Raw genomic sequence first — 21,097 nt, 5'->3', positions numbered from 1 at the left:
CGCAACCCCCGCAGCACCCGGGCCGGGCGCGCTGCCCTGAGCGTGCGGGGCGGGCCGCGTCCCCTGCCCGCCGCGACCTCGCCTGACCTGGCTGCCCCGGGCGCCCGGAGCCGCGGAGGTCGCCCCCGGCCCGGGCGGGAGCCGGCCCGTCTCCGGCCGGATCCCCCTCCCCGAGCGCAGGGCAAGCCCGGCTGGGGGCGAGAGGAGGAGGCCGGTGGCCGGTCCCCGGCGGGGCGGCGGGTAACCTTGGAGGCGCGCTCGGCGGGGCGGGAAGACCGAGCTGGGAGCGGGGCAGGGGGAACCGCTCCTCGCGCCCCGGGAGCTGCCGGCGACCCCGCCAGCCAGCTCCTGGCGCTGGCCCTCACGCCGGGTAGCCTGGCCCCGCGGCTGCGGCCGGAGGGCGGTGCGCGAGCCCCGGCCAGCAGGCCGGTGTGCGCCTGGCTCTCCGCAGAGCCCCGGGCGGGCTGCAGCTTCTCCGCGCCCCCACGCCAGAGCCAGCACTCCCCTCCTCCCGGTGGGGGCGATGACAGCCGAGGACAGCCGGGGTCCAACTGCTAGGAGGCGAATTCTTCTCCGGCTTCTTTGCCTCTTGGACTATTGGCGAAATTGCCCCAGGGATTTGCTTTTCCTTCGTACTTTATTAGACCTCCGGAACCGAAAACGCTCCTTCAGAAAGACCCCAGCCTGACCGGTGACCTTCAGGGCTGGGGTGTGTGCAACACCTAGGAATCTTTTTAAACCCCCTCAATCTTCATCGATGCCTCAAAAGAAACACCCTTCTGTCCCAACCCCCCAGATCTGGATATAAACTTGGTAAATTAAGTCTCCAGACAAATATTTTGCCATCTGTGTAGAGACATTGTGTGGACTTTAGGTGTTAGGATGTGGTTTTGGAATTTTCTGTGTTGTCTTTAACTCTCAGCAGACATTTAAAAAAATAATAATAATAAAACCAGCTTGGTACCGGCCAGCAAGTGAGCAAAGGTTACCCCTGCCACCACCACACCTGCAAAAGCACAAGTGGAATTCACGTATTTTGCTTCCCATGCTCTAAAATGGAATCTGAACCGTCCAGAGAAGTCAGCACCTAGGAGGAGGAGGAGGAGGACCTGAAGCGAAAGCAGAGTTGGACATTTTAAGAATCACACAGGTACTCGACTAAACCTGCTTCCCCTAACCTCTGTGTGTCTGTGTCTCCCTGACCAAGACAGAGTCTTAACTTAGGCCTGCTCAGTGATTTTATACACAGCCTTTTTTCTCTTCCCTCACACCCGACTCTCCAACCACCATCAGAAAAAAAAAAAAAAATTACTAAACAACTAGCCAAAAACAGCAACTCTTTGGGAGAGGAAGTAAGAAACCACTAATTTCTCTCCAGCTACACTTCATTTCTTCTGAGTACTAAGAAGAAATCCTACTTTCAGCCAGTGGTGGTAGGGAAAAAATAATTTACTAGGAACACAACATTTAATTGGTGTAATTATAGTTATACTGTCTTTTAACATACAAATAATGGAGTTTCTGTAGTTGCTAAGTAAAAACTCAGGTTTCTTCCAGGGAATATTTGGACATGGAGGTTCTGCTTTTAATATTTCATCAGTACAGCAAGTCTCTTAGAAAAGTCTGGAGCTTTATCTTAACCATGTAGAGAGCAAGCATCATGTTGGCAGGATTCGTTTCTGTGCCTTTGGTTTTCAAGTAAGTTACATAGTGAAAGTTCCATATGAAGGCAAAATGTCCCAGCATCTTTTGATGTTGGTTTTTTAACACAGAAATGCAACCAGATTATCAACCATATTAAAACATTGTCCACTCCCCTGCCCTGCTCAGGGTAGTGTGTCGCTTGCTGAAAAATGAGGCCTGTTCTGAGTTTTAAATATGTGCTTTGAAAACACAACTTCCTAAAATTAAAAAAGGAAGGAAAAAAAAAAAAACAAGCTTCCCAGTGTCTCGCAACTATCCCACCAGCTGACAGCTCGGGAGCAGCAATGTCACAGTGTTCTAGCACAGGTTCAGAACCATCAGACTGCACCATCAGAGTCCTTTCTGAGCCCGAGTAATCCCCGTGGCATAATCCCATGACTGCCTCCTTGGAAGCTCTCAAGGATGCAGCAGCCCTGATGTCCAATCTTACAGTTAAGCACTTCAGACCAACCTCTATGGGCCACTCACAAATGACTTGTATGGAACAGGTCTGAACAAATATAATCATCTTAAAGACCTAGAGTCATTAATTTGCAGATCAATAGCAATCTTACAGTGTGGTGATGATTCACAGTGAAACAAAAACATTCATGTAAGCTGGGCGCAGTGGTGCATGCCTACAATCCCAGCACTCGGGGAGGCAGAGGCAGGTGGATCTCTGTGAGTTTGAGGCCAGCCTGGTCTACAAAGTGAGCCCAGGACAACCAGGGCTACATAGAGAAACCCTGCCTCCAGGGAAAAAAGAAAAAGGAAAAGAAAAAAAAAAACCCACTCATGTATTAGGACAAGAGGTGAAATCACTACACTGAGTGGCCTCTGGTGATGCTCATCCACTCTCTGCCTGAGTGTTTAAATGAGCAATAGTAGGTGTTGTACTACTATTTAAATGTCTTTTAAACTTTTTATGTGGTATGCTTCATGGGGAAAAAGTAGTTGATTATCTTCAGGGTCTCTTCTTCAATAGTAAGTAACACAGAATTAGGACGAGTATTTTTTAAATCATGTTTACTCTACTAGCACTATAATTTTGCTTGTCTCTAACTTTAAAATCTCCCCCCTTTCTTTCTTTCATTTTTTTTTTCTTCACATTTTGGGTAATGAACAACAACAACAACAACAAATACGACATAGGTAGAGATTTCTATTTTAAAAAATTTCCTCCTACTCAGCAGTCTCCCTTCCCGTTCTTAAAAATCACTTGGACTTTAAAAGTTATACTGAGTGATAATAAAAAGTAGTTGTTATTCCCATTCACTCAAATTTACTTTGGGCCTATAAAAAACCTTGGTCTGTATCTTCTTGGAAGTGAAGATAAGAGCAAAGACTTGTGGACACTAATTTACAGCAATCATGTACTTAGGACTTGAATTTAAGTTGAAATGCAAAAAATGTGCTTAACATTTTACATGTGCTAAGAACTTCTTAGCATAAAATCAAGATCTAGGAACATCTTGAATGTAATTTGTGGTCTTCAATAATTTAATACATCTTACCTAGCATATTAAGAAAATGCTGATTATCTTAACACATAAAAAGTTAAGGTGAGGCAGGTGAGTCTTTGTTAGTTCAAGATCAGCCTGGTCTACATAGTGAGACCCTGTCTCAAAAAAAAAAAAAAAAGGTTAAATTGTTAATAATTATGAGGAAATATGCAAAAGGGACTTCAGTATCAAGGCCCAGCTGCCTTTATAAATAAATTATTCCTGCAGGTAAATTATATACTTTAATTTTATGCTTACTACTTTATAGCTACATTTTTAAGTTTCAAAATATCCTCCATAAACATGTAGATAGTACTCAGCAGACAATCAAAACAATACTTTCTATTTCTGTCCTACATGAATATTTTTATGTGTGTATTTATTGATATTGAGATATTTCTTACCAAAATCTTACAAATTGGGCAGATGGATATTTTGAACAGAAATACCAATTCACTTCACATTGCTTTTTAAGGTTGCTATATTATTGTAGTTCATGCAAATATGAGCTTATCATTTTTTTTCTATTATAAGTTAACTCATTGTTATTAATGATTCAAGGAGGGATGTAAGTTAAAAATCTTAGCACTGAAAACACTGAACAGGTCCTAGTTCTGCCAGGAATTATTTAAAATTCTTGTCATGGGCAAGCATGTAACAAGCTTTTTTAACATTCACAGTTAAGAATTTCCAACACAAAAGCAGAATTTTAATAGTGACAAGAGGACAAATAGGTATTTGCAGTGTTTTAGATTGATGTGGCCATAGATTAAATATTAATTACAAAATTAATTATTACAAAATTAAATATTAATTACAAAAGGAGAAATTTGGTAAGGAATCCAAAAGCAAGGACAAAGGATGACCAGTAAAAGATAGCTGTCCAAGAATAAAAACACAAGGCAAATAACCATTTTTTATTACATCACTGTAATAAATATAAGCAAATTTAATTTTTTCATATGGACAGTCTTTCAGTTTTCTACGAAAATTTCTGTTTGCACTTGAATAATGTTTCAGAGACACACCTGGAAAAGAAACACTATTATTTATAGTCATATCTATATATTGTATATGTATTTTTCATACATGTAAAAAGCTTATATTCTGTCCCAAGCTAGCAAGATCAGCAAGCACCATTCTGAAAGGCTTAGTGGACACAGTTGGCCATCTGGAGTAGACTTAGAGGCCTGTTCTGTGTGAGGCCGGCATAAGGCCACATGGGAGAGATCACTGAACTGGCTAAAGGCTGGCTAATTTGTTTAAAAGTAATCAAAACGGCTCCGAGCTAGTACAGTGTGCCCACAGTTGTTGAAATATACCATGTATCTACTGGAAAAGAAGGAGCTGGATATAAAAAGTATTTCTAAGAAGTATTTCAGTTCAAGTAAGACTTAACAAATGACACAGAAAAAAAATGTTAAGGTGAAAATATAATAGAGAATTGTATGTAACACTCTGAGCTAAATGGCAGTGATTTAAATTCTGTTTAAAAGGCTTATTTTAACCCATTTTAAAAGATTTAAAATGTATGCCTCTTCAAATATGTGGCTATTAACTATAAGAATATTAACCCATTAATATTCTGATTCCTTTTTTCTTTTGTTCATCAGATCCTATTGAAAGAGCTTGTAGCATAACCTAAGGTCAGCAACTGAAGTTTCTGACTACCAAAATAAAAGACTTTTAAAAATCAGAGCTCTCTAAGGAAAATATGTCTCAAATTAAAATAATGAAAGTACTTTTTTTTTTAAGCAGGAAAGGTTATTTAGAGGATAAAGGTAATTTTTATCATTTTTACCCCAAAGTGTTATTTATCATTATTTTGAATTTTAAATATATATAATTTAAACAAGAGATAATGTCTGTGAATAATAGATATTTTCTACTTAGCAACAGAATATGCTGAAGAAAAATAAGATCAAAGCAACAAACATAAAATCCAAGGTACAGAATGGCAATGACATTAAACTAACAGAAAAGTTACTTCACACAAAAATCACCTATTAATTTGAGGGAAAGGATTTCTCAGGAAAAAAACATTTAAATCTCCTTGTATTAGATTAAAAGATTACTAGAAAACAACATGAAAATCCAAAACTAAGTGGTCTGTCTCTATGATAGTAATTTTTCTGAGGTTGTTTCAATGTAATTGTGCATATATTACCACATAAAAAGTGTTCCCTGTGAATTTGAGGCCAGCCAGGCCCACAAAGTAAGACAGCCAAGGTTGTCTCAAAACACAAAACAAAAAAATGCTCCATACAGAATTGTCTCATTATTTGCAGACAAGTAAATTATATACATACACATATGGGATTTGGATAAATATCTTTTCTTTTTTAATCTTAATTTATTCACTTATTCATTTGGTTTACATTTCCATGAGACAAAAGAAACACATAAGTAAGTTATTAATATTTATTTTGCATCTGTATTTCCTTGTTTAATATTCATAACTCCTTCAAGGAAAGGGTTGGGCCTTCTTTGAAAAAAAGAAAAAAAAAATCTCATTCTACCAATCAGGAATCTCAGAATTGATGGAGAGTGAGTACTTGTCTGTACACACAAGCTGGTAACTTAATCGCACAAGGATTCAAACTTGTGTCTTTTTTTTTTCCTGCCAGATGGAAAGATTTTCACCAAATTGGCACAAATCAGTCAAGTGGATAATGGTGTATTATGAACCCATCATCATGGTCACCCAAAAGGCCTAGGCTGCTGGGACTATAGGCTTTCTGCGTTTGCAAAGTGGGAGAAGTAACCCCTCATTTTTCATGTTCTTGTAAATAGCAGCAAAATGTGTACAAAGATCCTGTCCCTCACTAAGGCCTTAATAAACCACAGTTATTACAATAAACCACAGGCAACAGAAAAACACATTTTTTTTTCTGTTTGTATGCTTTTGTTCTGAGTCTTCCTTTGTAGGTCAGGCTGGCCTGAACTTACGACAACCCCTGTGCCTCAGTTCCCAGGAGCCGGGGTTAGGCGTGTGAGCCAGCCCTGCCAACTAGGAAATCCACTGTTGCTCTCAAAGGACTTAAGAACTATTTGGTTAAATAAGTTTCTATATGGCGGGCAAACTGTAGCTGGAAACTAAGTGAAACGTAAGCCAGTGTGTGCTACTGTGTGGGGCAGACTGTGCTGACAAAGCAGCCTCACTGGGGAAAATGTTGTCAGAAGGCTAATGATACTGATTTAAATATCCTGTCGCTGGACACCTAAAAACAACCGTCTTCTAATCTCTCAGAGCGCCTTTACCTAGCAAACAGATAAGTTATGCAAAGTGGCTACATGAGAAGAAGCTTTATAATAAAATCATGTATAAATAAATATTTCAAAAGACACCTTTCATTGTTTTGGGGTAGGTAAACACGAGACTGCTCAAAGCAGAGCTAGAACAAGCTTTGTAATTGTTACGAACCACGGTCCACCGAGGCAGCCAGGGTAGGATGGTTAGTGGCTCTAGAGCCAACTGAGTCCCTTGGAATTCTGGCACACATTGCCTGTCCCACTGTGAAATAGCTACTTAGCCTGGCTGACCTTAATCTCCTCATCTGCAAAATGGGCATAATACTATTTCCCTCACGGGGTTATAATCCATTTAAGTAGCGTTTATTAACGTCACCTGAAAGTCTATTAATGAAGTTCTTGAGGCATCAGTTTAGTTATTTCAGTCAGAAAGCAAAGAAAGTCCCACAACTTAAGTTACGCAGACATGTGTATGATGTATGATGGCCTGTCATCCCAGCATGCTGGAGGCTGGGACAGAGACTTGGAGCCTCCACAGTGCAACGATGGCTCCAAAAATAAAATACAAATAAAAAAAGCAGAGAGAGGACTTTAGTTGGTAAAAAGCTTGCCACGAAAGCCTGGTGACCTGAGTTTGACTCCTATAATCCACAAAAGGGTGAAAGGGGAAAAAAAAAAAAAACTCCAGAAGGTCGTGCTCCGACCTCCACACAGGTGCTGCAGCTGGCATGAATGCAGCTGGCATGAATCCACCTGCACACATATCACACACATATGCCAATAGTATACACAATTTCAAATGATTTTTTAATTAATTAAGGAAACTTTTAAAATCTGACTTAGAGTTACCACTCCGGGCAACTTCATATCCATCTGATCAATATATATGTGCTTCAGTTTAATAACTGCATTTATTAGATAGCCATTGTGTGTAAAGATTTCACTTTTTTTATTTTTAGATTTTATTTTATTTTTATGTGTGTGTGCAACTGAGAGCATATGCATATGTGCCAACAGAATCCTGGAGCTGAGAGACAGCCTGCGGTGGGCTCTGGGAACTGAACCGGAGTTCCATCCTCTGCAAGGGTAGTGCTTACTCTTAACCACAGAACCATCTCTCGAGTTCCTAAAATAATTCTTCTTTATGCTGAATATACAGTGGTGGATTAGATGTCAAACCCCGAGGAACTGACTATTTTGTAAAATTGCCACATACAGAGTACAATAGAATATGAGACAATTAAGACAAATAAATGAATTTGACTTGGAAAGTAATAAGTACCTGAAAAATACTAAACTACATTTTTTTTAGAGCTAATCACCCTTCAAGAATCAAGTAGACTTCTATTTTCATTAAAATGAAGATTAGCCCATAAGATCATCCCAGAACAAATCAAATACAATGCTATATAAAATACTTTTTAGGATGTAGGATTACCTTGTTCGGAAAATATGACAGGCTGCCCACAATGATACACACCTTTAATCCCAGCACTTGGGAAATAAAAGTGGGTGGGACTCTGTGAGTTCAAGGCTAGTTTGGTCTACATATTGAGATCTAGGCCAACAAGGCCTATATCATGGGACCCTGTCCTAAAAAAATAAAAAAGAGAGAGAGAGAGAAAGGAAGGCAAAGAAAAAGAAAACAAACGTAAGAACTGTACAAAGATCAAAAGTGAGGGAAGAGAATCCTAATGCCAGTTGCTCCAAGAGGACATTGACAAGGCCTTGACCTGTTTCAAGTACTTAGGAAAAGCAGTGGAAATGATACCAGGAGTGAAGAACGGATGCATACATCTCCACACTTTAGCAGTAAAAGGGAATGAAGAACAAATAGATATTACCACATGGATGAACCTTATAACATTATGCTAAGTGAAAGAAGCCAACACAAGAAATCCCATATTGTGTGACTCTATTAGAGTAAGTGTTCATAAGATGCAATCTAAAGGCAGAAAAAGTAGGTTAATGGTTAACAGGCACTCTGGGGGTTGGGGGGGAGGAATAACTATGGATACAAGTTCCTCTCGGAGGTGATTAAGATGAGCTAGATCGTAATGGTTGCTGCCCAGCCTTATGTGCTAAGACCACTGTATTCTACACTTTACTAAAAGGGGTTTTTGTCATAATTGAAATAGAACTACATCACTTTCTCCCCATCCATTCCCTCCTCCAATATTGATAGCCTCTTTTTGTTTGATTATTGTTGTTACTACATATATGTGTGTATGCACACATGTGCACAAACACACACATAACCTGCTGAGTCCTTTTTTGTTGTTGGTCTGTATATACTTCCAAGGTTGACTACTCTTCATTGGACAATCAATAAAAGGCTTAATCCCTGGGAGAGGCTACTTCTCTGTACCCCAGCAGTCCTTAGTTGCCTTTTGATCTTTGTGTGGTGGGGGACCCCCGTGAAAGACTCCCCTTCCACATTAATTTATCCATCGATATCACCCTTGTCCTGGTCCTGTTCACGTTTCTACGAAAGACTGTTTCACCACACACTTCCCGGTGTTCTGGCTCTTACAATCTTTCCACCCCCTCTTTTGTAATGTTCCCTGAACAATAGATGCAAGAGTGGTGACTAGATCCATGGGGCTAGGCTTCCATGATCTATTAGTCTCTCTACATTATGTCCAATATTGATTGTTTTGTCATGGTCTCTGCTTGCTCTAAAGAAAGGCTTCTTTGATGAGAGGTGTTAGCGACACTTATCTGTGGGCATAAGAATAAGATTTTGGATGTTGTAAAGAATTATGCTGGTTTATCAAACTGGAGGTTTGCTAAGGTTCTTTTTAAGGTCCGTGACCTCACAACCTGGCTAGGTTTGCCAACACCAGGTGTGACTTCCCTCTTTAAGTTGGAAATGGGACAGCTGGTGGCTGTCACCCACATATGAGTGCCACTTGGTGCATCTTCTTGCATATACTGCCATGCTGGTGATCACTACACAGGGTGGCTTCATTGCTTCCCTCCCTTCACAGCTTGTTTAATATTCTCTGGAACGAAGGAAGCTGGACGACAAGAAAGAGATTTTCAGGTCAGATCCTAAGTGTGTGGTGTCTTCAGCAGCTGGGGCCCACCTTAAACCCCTCAGAGGTAGCTATGAACTACATCTGTAATCTATATCATTTGGGAGAACCTAGGTTCAAATCCCAGCAATGTCTCTGTTCAGCCTAGGAGGATGAGTTTTAAGATGTTTGTATTCCGTGCCATTTCTTATTTTTAAAAAAACATTTTATTTTATTTTATTTTATTTTATTTTATTTTATTTTATTTTATTTTATGTGCATTAGTGTGAAGGTGTCAGATCCCTTGGAACTGGTGGTATAGACAGTTGTGAGCTGCCATATGGGTGCTGAGAACTGAACCCGGGTCACGTTGGAAGAGCAGACAGTGCTCTTAACCACTGAGCCATCTCTCCAACCCCCGTTTAAAAAGAGAAAGAAATGAAATAAATTAGCAGCAACAAAATCCAGACAGGATATTCGCCCACACACCTTCAAGTCAGCATATCACAGAGATGCTTACACACCAGCATTTGTGGTACCATTATCACCGTATCTAAGTCACAGAACTGCCCGAGGTATCCAATGGATAGAGAGAATGAAAAAGAAGGGACAGCATGAGGGGGCATGCCACTCACTTGTGCAAAAATGTCCTCTCTGTAACATCTACCACATGCAATGAATATGCACAACAGTAACATAAAACGTGCTAATCTGCATTTGTGTCTACTGCTCCTGACGTATCTTCCTTGGAGTGCTGAGAAGAGGCTGCTTCCTTCATGGTTTTCCTCCAGGCAGCAGGCATTGTGTTCCTTCTGGATAACTCACCATCCTCTCATTTCTGTCATAATTCTTATCACATGTTAGGTATCTGGCAATATATCTGGAATGGCTGAAAGCAGAGTGAATGGTAGAGTAAATGGATCTTGGCTGAAGTATATCTCTGGAGTAACTGCATGACATTTTCACCGTGGCATGCTCATAACACACTTTGATTGTACCCCCATTACCCTCACCTATTCCCCTTCTGTTGTTTCCTCCTTCCTCTTTCCAAATAGTCCGTCATAGTTGTTATCAGTTGTCACCTTGGCACACCTAAGAAGAGAAAACTCAACTGAAGGATTGCCTCCATCAGTTTGGCTGTAGGAGTGTCTGTGGGGGACTGCTAATTTATGTGAGAAGGCCCTGACCGGCCCGCTCACTGTCTGTGAGCATGTAGGCTTGATGATATGAGAAAGGTAAGTAAGGCAGAGGAAGCAAGTCAGTAAGCAGCGTTCCACCACAGTCTCTGCTTCAGTGCCTACCTCAGCTTTCCTCGGCGTAGTGACATTTTGGAACTTTGGTGTCTTTAAAAACACAGAAACATTACAAGAAAGTGTTTTCATTTTCATGGCAGGTGTTGGAGATAGGGAGCTGCTCCACACTGACCGCAGCAGCTGACTAAGATTTGCCTCGTGCTCTAGCAGAGGCGTGATTTTTGCCCGCTGAAGATAGTTTTTACAATTGTGTGCGGTTTGGGATTCTGGGAACTTTTCAGAGGGTATATAAGTGGCAGGGCCCCAAGAGGCAGGGTCAGCAGTTGTTGGTCATTCAGGGGGTTGGCTGTGGTTTGTTAGTAGTCGTGCTGATAGAAGAAACAAGAAGAAAGAAACCAGATTCACAGGCCTCTATCTCTTTCATGCCCCTCTGTCCTTCTTTCTCTTCTATCAAGTGATGGGGGTGAAACTGGGGAGATCAAAAGAGGGGGAAAAAAAGAGCTCACCAAGTAGCAAAGACCAGCTGCACCTCAGTGATAGACTGTAATCTGTAAACCAAATAAGCCCTTTCTTTTCCAAGTTTGATTTGTGTTTATCACAGCAACAAAAGGCAATCTTGAGCAATCTCCCCTCTACTTTTGTGTTTGGTTTTATACATGAGAGGAAAAAAAAATACATTTTTCTGAATCTTGCCTATTTCATCTAACAGGGCAATCTCCAGCTTTAATTCCATTCGTTTTCCTGCACATGATATGATTTTGCCTTTTGTGTCTGAACAATAATCCACTGAATATACACACTACATTTTTATGCATCTTCCCATCCATTGATGGACACCAAGACGAATTCCATAGCTTGGCTACTGTCAATAGTGCCTGATAAACAAAGGTATGCAGGTACCATTACTGAAGCTAACTTTATTCACATTAGGAATATGGCTAGATCATATGTTAGTTAATTTAGTTTTTTGAGGAAAGATAGCGATTTTTTTACTGACTGTTCTAGTCAACATTCCCACTTAGCAGCAGATAAATAATCAATTTGTTTTTTAAAAGCTGATAATGGTGGTGCACACATTTAATTCCAGCACTCAGAAGGCAGAGGCACAGGACAGCCAAAGCTACACAGAGAAATCCTATCTTGAAAAAAAAAAAAAAAACAAAGAAGAAGGAAGAAGAGGCGGAGAGAGAGAGAGGAGGAGGGGAAGGAGGAGGGAGAGGAAGAGGAGGAGAAAAAGAAGAAGAAAGAAGGATACAGAAGCAAGCAGACCTCTGTGAATCCCAGGCCAGCCAGGGCTACATAGTGAGACCAAAGTTTTTGTTATGTGTGTGTTTTTCCTGCATCCTTACACACATTTGTTGAGTTTTGTTTTCTTGACAATAGCCATTCTGACTAGGGTGAGATAGAATTCCATTGTGTTTTGATTTGCATTTCTCTGATGGCTGAAGATGCTGAAAATTTTTTTCTGTATTTGTTGGTAGTTTGTACTTCTCTTAGGAACTATGTGTTCAGTTCATTTGCTAATTTATCATTTGCTAATTTATGGACTGAACTCTCTGTTCTTTCTGTGTTTGACTTTTTGAGATTTTACAATACATTCTGGATACTAATCTGTTAATATGGCTGTCAGCAGTTTCTCTCCCTGTTCTGTAGGATGTCTCTTTGTTCTAATTATTTCCTTTGATGTAAGTAGGCTTTTAATTTTAATTTAATTTTTTTTTAAAGGCAGGGCTTCCCTGTATAGCACACACTGACCTTAAATTTGCAATCCTTCTGTTTCAGCCACCCAAATGCTAGAACTGCAGTTGTGTTGCCACTGCTGGCTTTCAGAAACTTTTTACATTCAATCACAGTTGTCTCCTGCTCTCCTCTCCCCTCCCCCATTCCCTCCTCTCCTCCCCATCTCCTCCCCCCCCCCCCCCCGCTTTCTCTCTTCTTTTATGTCCTGTAAGTAAAACCCAAGGTTTAAGCATGCTAGTGAGTGCTCAACCACTAAGCCACAACCTCAGCTTCCATTTGTTAGGTTCCTGATACTATTTCACCAGCTGCCTCTGAGATTCCAGCCACAGAGCCTGGCTATATCTTGGAGAATTTCCCTCTGTTTTTCTAACTGTGTCTGAGATTAGAGTCTTACATTACGATCGTTGATCCATTTCAAATTGATTTTCAAACAGAGATATGGATCTAACTTCAGTGTCCTACATGTAGATGTACAATTTCCCCAGTATGATGTATTAAAGAAGTTGTCTTTTTCTCAGCTTTATTTTGTAACCAACAATATAATGCTTCATTAGAAATTATTATGTGAAAGGTTGATGGGAAACAGACACAGTAATCTCAAAATATCATTCTAAAGTTTCTTATTAATTGCAAAGAGAAAATAAATATATCACTACAATGGAGCAATTTCAGCTAGGCATAGTGGAACATGCCTGTAATGCCGGCACTTGGAAGCCTGGGGCAGGAGGATTACAAATTTGAGCAAATAGGAGGCCTCCTTTATTGGCTACATGAAACTTTGTCTCAAAAAACAAAACCAAGGTGGGTGTAGTGGTGCACACCTTTATGCCAGTATTTGGGAGGCATGCAGATCTCTGAGTTCAAGGCCAGCCTGGTCTACAAAGCAAGTTTCAGAATAGCCTGGGTTACACAGAGAAACCCTGTCTTAGAAAAACAAAATGAACCAAACAAAACAAACTATTGAGTTATCCAAGCATGATGGCACACACCTTTAATACCAACCCCTAGGAGGCAGAGGTAGGTAGATCTCTGTGAGTTCAAGACCAGCCTAGTCTATGTTAGAGTCTCAGGCCAGCCAAGACTACATGATGGGGCCATTGTAAAACAAGCAACGGTGAGATGTTTTCAACTAACCAGTTACTAACTAGTCAGTTACTAACTAGTCAGTTACTATCTAGTCAGTTACTAACTAGTCAAAGCAGGCATCATCGCAGGGCTGATGTGTGCATGCACTCGTTTTAGGTTCATCCTCGGGCAGAGTCGCACTGTGTCACCCAGGCTGACCTGGAGCTCTTGGGCTCCAGCCATCTCCCTGCTGGCATGTGCTTCTTGATGTGATACAGTGGGAAGTATACAACATCCTCGTGAAACGGTCTCACCAAGAATGTATAATGTAATCTTGAGAAGGCCGGCAAATAAACACAGATGGTGAGACATTCTATGAAACAATTGACCAAATTCTTCTTCCTTTTTTTTTTTTTTGATCAGTGTTGTCAAAGAAAAAGCCCAGAACTGTTATGGACTGAAAGAGAATCTGGAGGAACAGAGGGAGATATGACTCCTGCCGAGCATGAACAAGGTCCTGAATCTCATCCCCAGCGATGGGGGGAGGGAGATGGTTGGAGATAAAGATTTAACCACTGTAGATATTTAAAGGGAAATATAGGCATGCACAATAAATTCTTTCTCATGAAAAGGGCAAGTTTCTTTTTGAAAGAAACAAATTGTCAAAGCTGAATCAAGAGGAAGTTAAAAAAAAAAAGATCCAAGCAGCTGAAAAGCTATTAAATAAACTGAGTTATTCATTTAAAATGCTCCGGCAAAGAAAACTTCAGCTACACATGACTTCATTAAGAGTACGGTGTCCTGGTACACTTTAGTTGCCAACATGTCACACCTGAGAACAGAGAAGCATGGCTGAAGAATTGGCCCCATTGGCTCAGCCCCTGGGCCAGTGTGTGTGTGCGTTCTGAGGTGGTACTTGATATGAGGAGTTAGCCTACCGTGGACAGGGCCATGCCTGCTCAGGTGGCCTGGGCTGTGTCAGGAAGGCAGATGAGTCAGTCGATAAGCAGCTTTCCTCTGTGGTTCCTGCTTCAGGCTACTGCCTTGGCTTCCCTCAGTGATGGACTGCACTCTGTAAAACGAAATGAACTCTCTACCCCCGAAGTTGCTTTGGGTTATGGTGTCTATCACAGCAACAGAAAGGACACTAGGACAAACAGTTTGGATGTGAAGTCTCCCCAAGAGCATTTAACATGAGGGAAGCTCTGGAGCCTTCAGGAGGTGGGGCCTGGCTAGAGGAAGTGGTCACTCAGGGAGGGCCTTGAGTGGTACAGCCTGGCCCACGCACAGCCTGGTCCTACAGCTCTGCTCATACTCTTTGAGATGTAGACAAGGAATTCCAGCTGCACTCTCCCCCTGCCAGGAAGCCACCTGCCACCATATCTTTTCTGCTTCTCTGTGGTGGGCTGTGTCCCCCTAAACAGTGACACAAGAAACAATACTTCCAAAACTATTTACTTTAAATGAAGAATTAATAGAATTCAGCAATATGAAGCCTATTATGGTGGCCAGGTCCTGGGATCTAAGCACTCAAAAGACTGAGGCAAAGCCAGGCATGGTGGCACATGCCTTTAATCCCAACAGGCAGGAGCAGGTGGATCTCTTGAGTTCTAGGCTAGCCTTGTCTATATAGGGACTTTTAAACAGCCAAAACTACAAGAGAGACAAACACACACACACACACAGAGAGAGAGAGAGAGAGAGAGAGAGAGAGAGAGAGAGAGAGAGAGAGAGAACAGCACCTGGACTATATACAGACTGTTTTGAAAAGCATATATATCAGCAATATGTGTCATAGTTTGAGCAAGTGAAGTTTACACAAAAGTCCAGTGTTGGTTTAACCTTAAATAGCCTATCACTTTACATTAAGAAAATAGAGGACTACAACTACATGATTATCTCAATAGAGGGGAAATCTTTCCAAACCATGATACCCATTCACGTTGTTCTTATCCTTTAAAAATGAGAAGGGAGTAATCTCTTTCATCGTAAAAGCTTACTTAGGTAACCCTTAGAGCGAAGCTGCATTTAATTTTCAACCGACTCCTTCCCCTCAGATGGCTGCACATTCACCGTTTCTGTTCAGTTTGTTGCCCTCCACCCTAGCCAGCTGGCTTCAGGACAACACTGTAAACTTGCCCATAACCTTCAACCCAGCAACTCTGCTCCTAGAAATCTACCCCCAAGGAATTCTAGGTTCTTCTTAAACTCATTTGGACAGCTCTTTATTTGACGTCTCCTCTTGTATGTCTAGCAGGTATTTAAGATTGACAGTGTCCCAAGCTAACCTCTCAATTTTCATCCTATAAAACCCATTCCATCTGCTGCATTTCTTGTCTTGGTTAATAGCCTATGATCACCCACATTGCTCAGGATTATCAGCCTTCTCACAAGCAGTGTGTGTTCGTGTGTGTGTGTTCTCTTTCTGTTATACCATTCAATAGTTAGCAAATACTGATTGCATCATCACAGTAGACTGTATTTTATGTATCCATGTATTACATACATATGTACTATGAATAGATACTTCTTACCTTCATTACTGAGCTTCACTGATTTGATTAAGGTGCCATAACCTCTTTAATAGTCACTATGGCTTTGTCTGCCTGAGGGTGAGTCATGTTCAGCTTCCAGCACAGTACAGATTTGACCCAAAGTGCCTGTGTGAATAAATACCAGAAAGAAGAGCCATGGTCTCTCATGCAGCGACCTGGATGCTCTTCTAAGTACAAACTGCTTCTATACATTTGCGGGTCAAGGTGGGAAAGGAAAACATAAGAGATAAGTCCACTGCACATGAAGCTCCAAAATAGGTTCATGTGAATCACATTTTCAAACTTACCTTGCGAAACTGATAAATCTTTTCTCATGGTGTTTCAGTTATTAGAGCTAGTTTATTTATTTTATTGTTCTGCAGTTTCCTCACTTACTATACCAATGTCAGCTTTCAGACATAGTCTACTGACTAAAGAAAAACTCAGTTTGTCAGGAAAAAGAAGCTCCTGAACATAATGTGTGATAACTTCTCCACCAGTCTTTCTCTAAAGATAGTTTTTTTTTTTTGAAAGTCAGATTCTGATTAAATATAGTTTCACATGAAATGGTGCATGCAAATTTACAATAAATTCTTCGAAATAGTTTTCTAAGATATTTTAAAATTCACAAGAATGTATTTAAAACCTAGTGAAAGACCCGATTTACACCTTTGTTCAAATACAGTTTTAATTTTCTGTTCAACTTATTGCTGGCTTCTCTGGCTTCATCATTAGACCCCAAGAGAATAGTTTCCTCATCTGAAGTACATAAATATAAGGCACCGTTAAATAACAGGACGCAGCTCTACGAGACATTCGCAGTCTGACGAGAACTTCCCTAACTTAATGGAGACACTCCTGGAGGTCATTCTGACACAGAAGACAAGTGTCGCATAATCTCACCAACCTCCGGGATCTAGACACAAGTCTTAGAGTGAGGAGGAGAATGGGGGTCACCCAAGGCGAAAAAGAGGAGGGAAGGGGGGAAGTGGAGGGGAGAGGGGAGACGAGAAAGAAATTGATCAACGAGTTCTAAGTCAGACTTAGAAAGGAGCAAGCCTGCCTGCACTCCCTCCCTCCCCTGGGAGTCCTAGTAGCAACGTTTCCTCTCCAGTCTCCATGACCCCTTCTTTTCTCCTCTCCTGTCTTCTTTCTGCAGGCCCTCTGTCCACCCCCCCCAGGTCTGATCTCCACCCTCATTTCTCTCTGTACTCCCTCTCTTACCCTGTTCCCTCTCTTCAACTGCTTCTGCTGTGTGTTCTATTCCCCCTTCTAAGTGAGATTTAAGCATTTTTCTCTTGGATCCTCATTATTTATGTTCTTTGGGTCTGTAAATTATAGTATGGTTATCTTATATTATATGGCTGAAATCCGCTTATAAGTGAGTACATACCATGTGTGTCTTTCTGGGTCTGTGTTATCACGCTCACATCCACAAAAACTTGGACCCAGAATTTACTCTATCTTACAAGATGTAGGCAGGAATAAAGATAGAGCAGAGATTGAGGGAATGTCCAACCAATGTCTGGCCCAACCTGAGACCCACCCTATGGGAGAGGGCCAACCCCTGACATTATAGATGGGAGTCTAGCATAGCTGTCCTCTGAGAGGCTTCACCCAGCAGCAGTTTGAAACAGATGCTAAGACTCACAGCCAAACATTGGGCACAGCGCATGGGGTCTTATGGAAGAGTTGAGGGAAAGAGAGAAGAACCCAGGAGGGACAGGAGCTCCACAAGAAGACCAACAGAGCCAACTAACTAGGGCCCAGGGGTGAGGCTTGTGGAGAATGAAGCATCAACCAAGGACCATGCATAGACTGGACCTAGACCACTTACACAGATGTAGCCAACGGGCAGCTCCATCTTCATGTGGGTACCCTAGGAAAGGGAGTGGGGGCTGTCTCTGACATGGACTCTGTTGCCTGCTTTTCCATCACTTCCCCCTAGCATGGCTGCCCCTCCAGGCCACAGGGGAAGAGGATGCACTCGGTCCCTATGCAACTGGATGTGCTGGGGTGGGTTGGTAGGGGAGCCTCCCCTTTTCTGAGGAATAGAGGAGGGAAGATAGGGGAAAGATAACTATAGGACGGGAAGGAGATGAGGGAGGGAGCTAAGATCAGGATGTAAAGTGAATAAATAAATTAATTAATTAAAAAAATTTAATAACCCGCTCTCCTACCCCTTTCCGAGAACAGAGACCATAACATTTTATGAGGAGAGAATGGCTGATGTTTCAAATTTTTAAATGTTTAGGGACATTTTTAATTAGAGGCAGAGGTTACCTTTCTAATGTACTCCCGTTTGTGAATTAATTAAAAATACACGTAGTGGGATGGGAAGGTAGGCCTGTGGGTAAAGTGCTTGCCAAGGGTGCTGCTTTGATTGGGGAAGGTCCCCCATAGGTTCATGTGCTTGAACACGCGGGCCCCAGCTGGTGGCACTGTTTGGAGATGTTATGGAATTTTCTGGAGTGAAGCTTTGCTGGAGGAAACAGTCACTGGAGACTCGATTCGAGGGTTCATGGAGTCACATGACTTTCTGCTCTTGCTGCCTCTTATGTGGGGATCAGGAGGCTGCCAGCCGGCCTTCTGCTCATGCTAGCACGCTGTGCCTTCCCTGTCAGCGTGGATGCTTCATCTGGAAGCGTAAAACAAAATAACCTTCTCTTCTGTAAGTTGTTTGATCATGGCACTTTTTCACAGTAACAGAAAAGTAACTAACATACGAGGAAAATGTGAGGACCAGAACTCAGATGCCAGGTACCCATAGAAATGCTGGAAAGGCAGGTGCTGCCTGTAACCCCAGAAGGAGGAAGGTGGAGACAGGAAATCCCCGAGCAAGGTGACAAGTCCAGCCCTATGGGCTAGCTCTAAGTTCAATTGAGAGATCCTGTCTCAATGGATAATGCAGAGAGCAGCTGAACATGCAAACACACACATACACAATACATACACCACACACATGCATGGGATAAAAAAAAAAAAACATTTGGCACAAATGATGCACAAATATAATGCCGGTACTTGGGAAATGGAGGAAGGAAGGTTATAAACCTAAGCCAGTCCTGGCTACACAGGAAGAGTCTATTCCTGTCATCAACTAAACATAGAATTCAATGGTCTGTTTAAATTTAAGAAGAAATTATGGAGCTTCTAGAAAAATGCAAGAGAATTTTAAAAAGCTTTTTTAGTAGGCTAGTGAGGTGATATATAACTAATAATAGACCTTCAGAAAATAATTTGCTCCGTAGAGGAGGGTGCATGACATCAAAATACTGTACTTGCAAAATTTCTAAACGTTAATTCGGGGTCTGAATTGACAAGATGATCTGTTGTAAACAGGTATTTTCTGTTTCCACCTCCCCTTTTTTATTATTTCTAACTTTTATTCATTATGTGGTTTTTAATTTTTATTTTTTTATTAGTCCCAGCGCTTGGGGAACAGAGGCAGGCAGATCTCTGTGAACCGGAGGCCAGCCTGGTCTGCTTAGTGAGTTGCAGTGGGGCTGGAGAAATGGCTCAGTGGCTCAGAGTTCGGTACCTCGAAACAACCTGTGAGTCTAGCTCCCGGGAGATCTGACGCTTCCGGCCTCCACAGGCGCACACCCACAGGTCGGCTCGCACACATGAACATAATTTAGAACAACAAGACTTACAAAAACAACATCAAATTTAAAACGAATGTGGAACGTGCCGTTCTCAAACACTGGGAAGGGATGCCTCAGCGGACTTCTCATTTATAGTTACCACAGTTAGAGTCCACTGTCTCAGCTGAGGAGGAAGTGTGCTCTTCTGCTGGAAATGCTAGTCATCAGTCTTGACTGAAATATATACAGAGTGTAACACCCACAAAGATGGTGTTTTCCCTGGAGTGCCAGCTACGTGAAGAATTCTCTTGCTCAAGCCTAGTCCAACCAATGTGTTCATCCTTCTTTTGCTTGCTGCTTGTATGGACTTGGCGTGTCTCCTAAATGTGTGATGGGTTGTGAGATGGCTCAGCAGGTGAAGGCACGTGCTGCCAAGCCTGACAGCCAGGGTTCACTTCCTGAAACCCACAGGATGAAAGGTGAGAACCAATTCCCTCAAGTTATCTCCTGACCTCCACATGTGAGCTGCGGTGAGTGTGTGTGTGTGTGCTCATACACACACATACACATATAACAATAAACAGATGCAATTAAAAATTTTAAACTGTGTAAGGCTTACTGTTTTCTTGTGATGCTTGTAGGTTATAGTTCACTTGTCCTGTAAATTTTTCTGAGAAAATTATAAGATTCAGTCATGAGTCCCCTGCAAAGCCTATTCCAAGACCATTCAAACTTGCCAAATATGCAGCCATTTTTCATACAGAGAGCAAAAATCACGTCTGGGGTATTTGCACACTTGGTATGTCTACAGCTGCTTGCCTGTTCTCCGTATTTAAGTTTTGACTGACAAACATTCTCTAGTGATCAATACAGTGGCCAGGAGGACAGAATTTCAGGTCAGAAATAGAGGGTATGGTTCGAGGGAACAAAATGACCCACGCTGGGGCTCTTCTGACTCTCCCGGCAGTTTAGGACGCCCGTCATGGAAGCACACGCCCCGGTGTCACACAGCCGATGCTGCGCACAGATGTGTCACAGCTGTCTGGATGGAATTTGGCTGCTGTACCAACCTCCGAGCACGCCTCCACGGCAACAGACTGGAAACGCACAGTATCAAGAACCCCTCTCTGAAACTCCCAGATGCCAAAACGGGAATCTGAGAGTCATCCTCAGATAGGCAGGTTTCATAACCACGATCCGCAGAACCTGGCTGGGGGTGGGGTGCGTCTTCACAGACGGGCTGGGTCCAGCGGATCCGCGGCCTAGAGCTGGGCGAGAGCTCGTGACTGCAGCCGGCCGTCTCTGACTGCCACGCCCCCCCCCCTCGTGCCTCACCGATGTTCCAGAACTGTGTTGTTTCCTCGATCGCACCAGTCAAATTCTGAGCATCACCTTTCTCTCTTCTTCTAAAAAAACGCAGTCTTTTTATTACCGTGTGGAATCTGAGAGCGTCGTGAGGCGTAT

The 21,097-nt window shown here is 42.1% G+C and overlaps 1 long non-coding RNA gene across 1 annotated transcript in view; it reads left to right on the top strand.

Annotated features, from left to right (window-relative positions):
* Positions 1–242: 242 nt before the first annotated feature.
* The window catches only part of LOC132646866 (uncharacterized), a 57,428-nt gene continuing 36,573 nt past the window's right edge, over positions 243–21,097 (top strand). Inside the window, exon 1 of the long non-coding RNA XR_009585206.1 lies at positions 243–1,150. This is a non-coding gene — a long non-coding RNA (uncharacterized LOC132646866). The remainder of the gene's footprint in view (positions 1,151–21,097) is intronic.

The sequence above is a fragment of the Meriones unguiculatus genome, chromosome 12, assembly GCF_030254825.1.
Source record: "Meriones unguiculatus strain TT.TT164.6M chromosome 12, Bangor_MerUng_6.1, whole genome shotgun sequence".
Taxonomy (NCBI): Eukaryota; Metazoa; Chordata; class Mammalia; order Rodentia; family Muridae; genus Meriones; species Meriones unguiculatus.
Note: the sequence above shows the minus strand (reverse complement) of the source record. Positions and strands in the feature narration are given on the sequence as shown.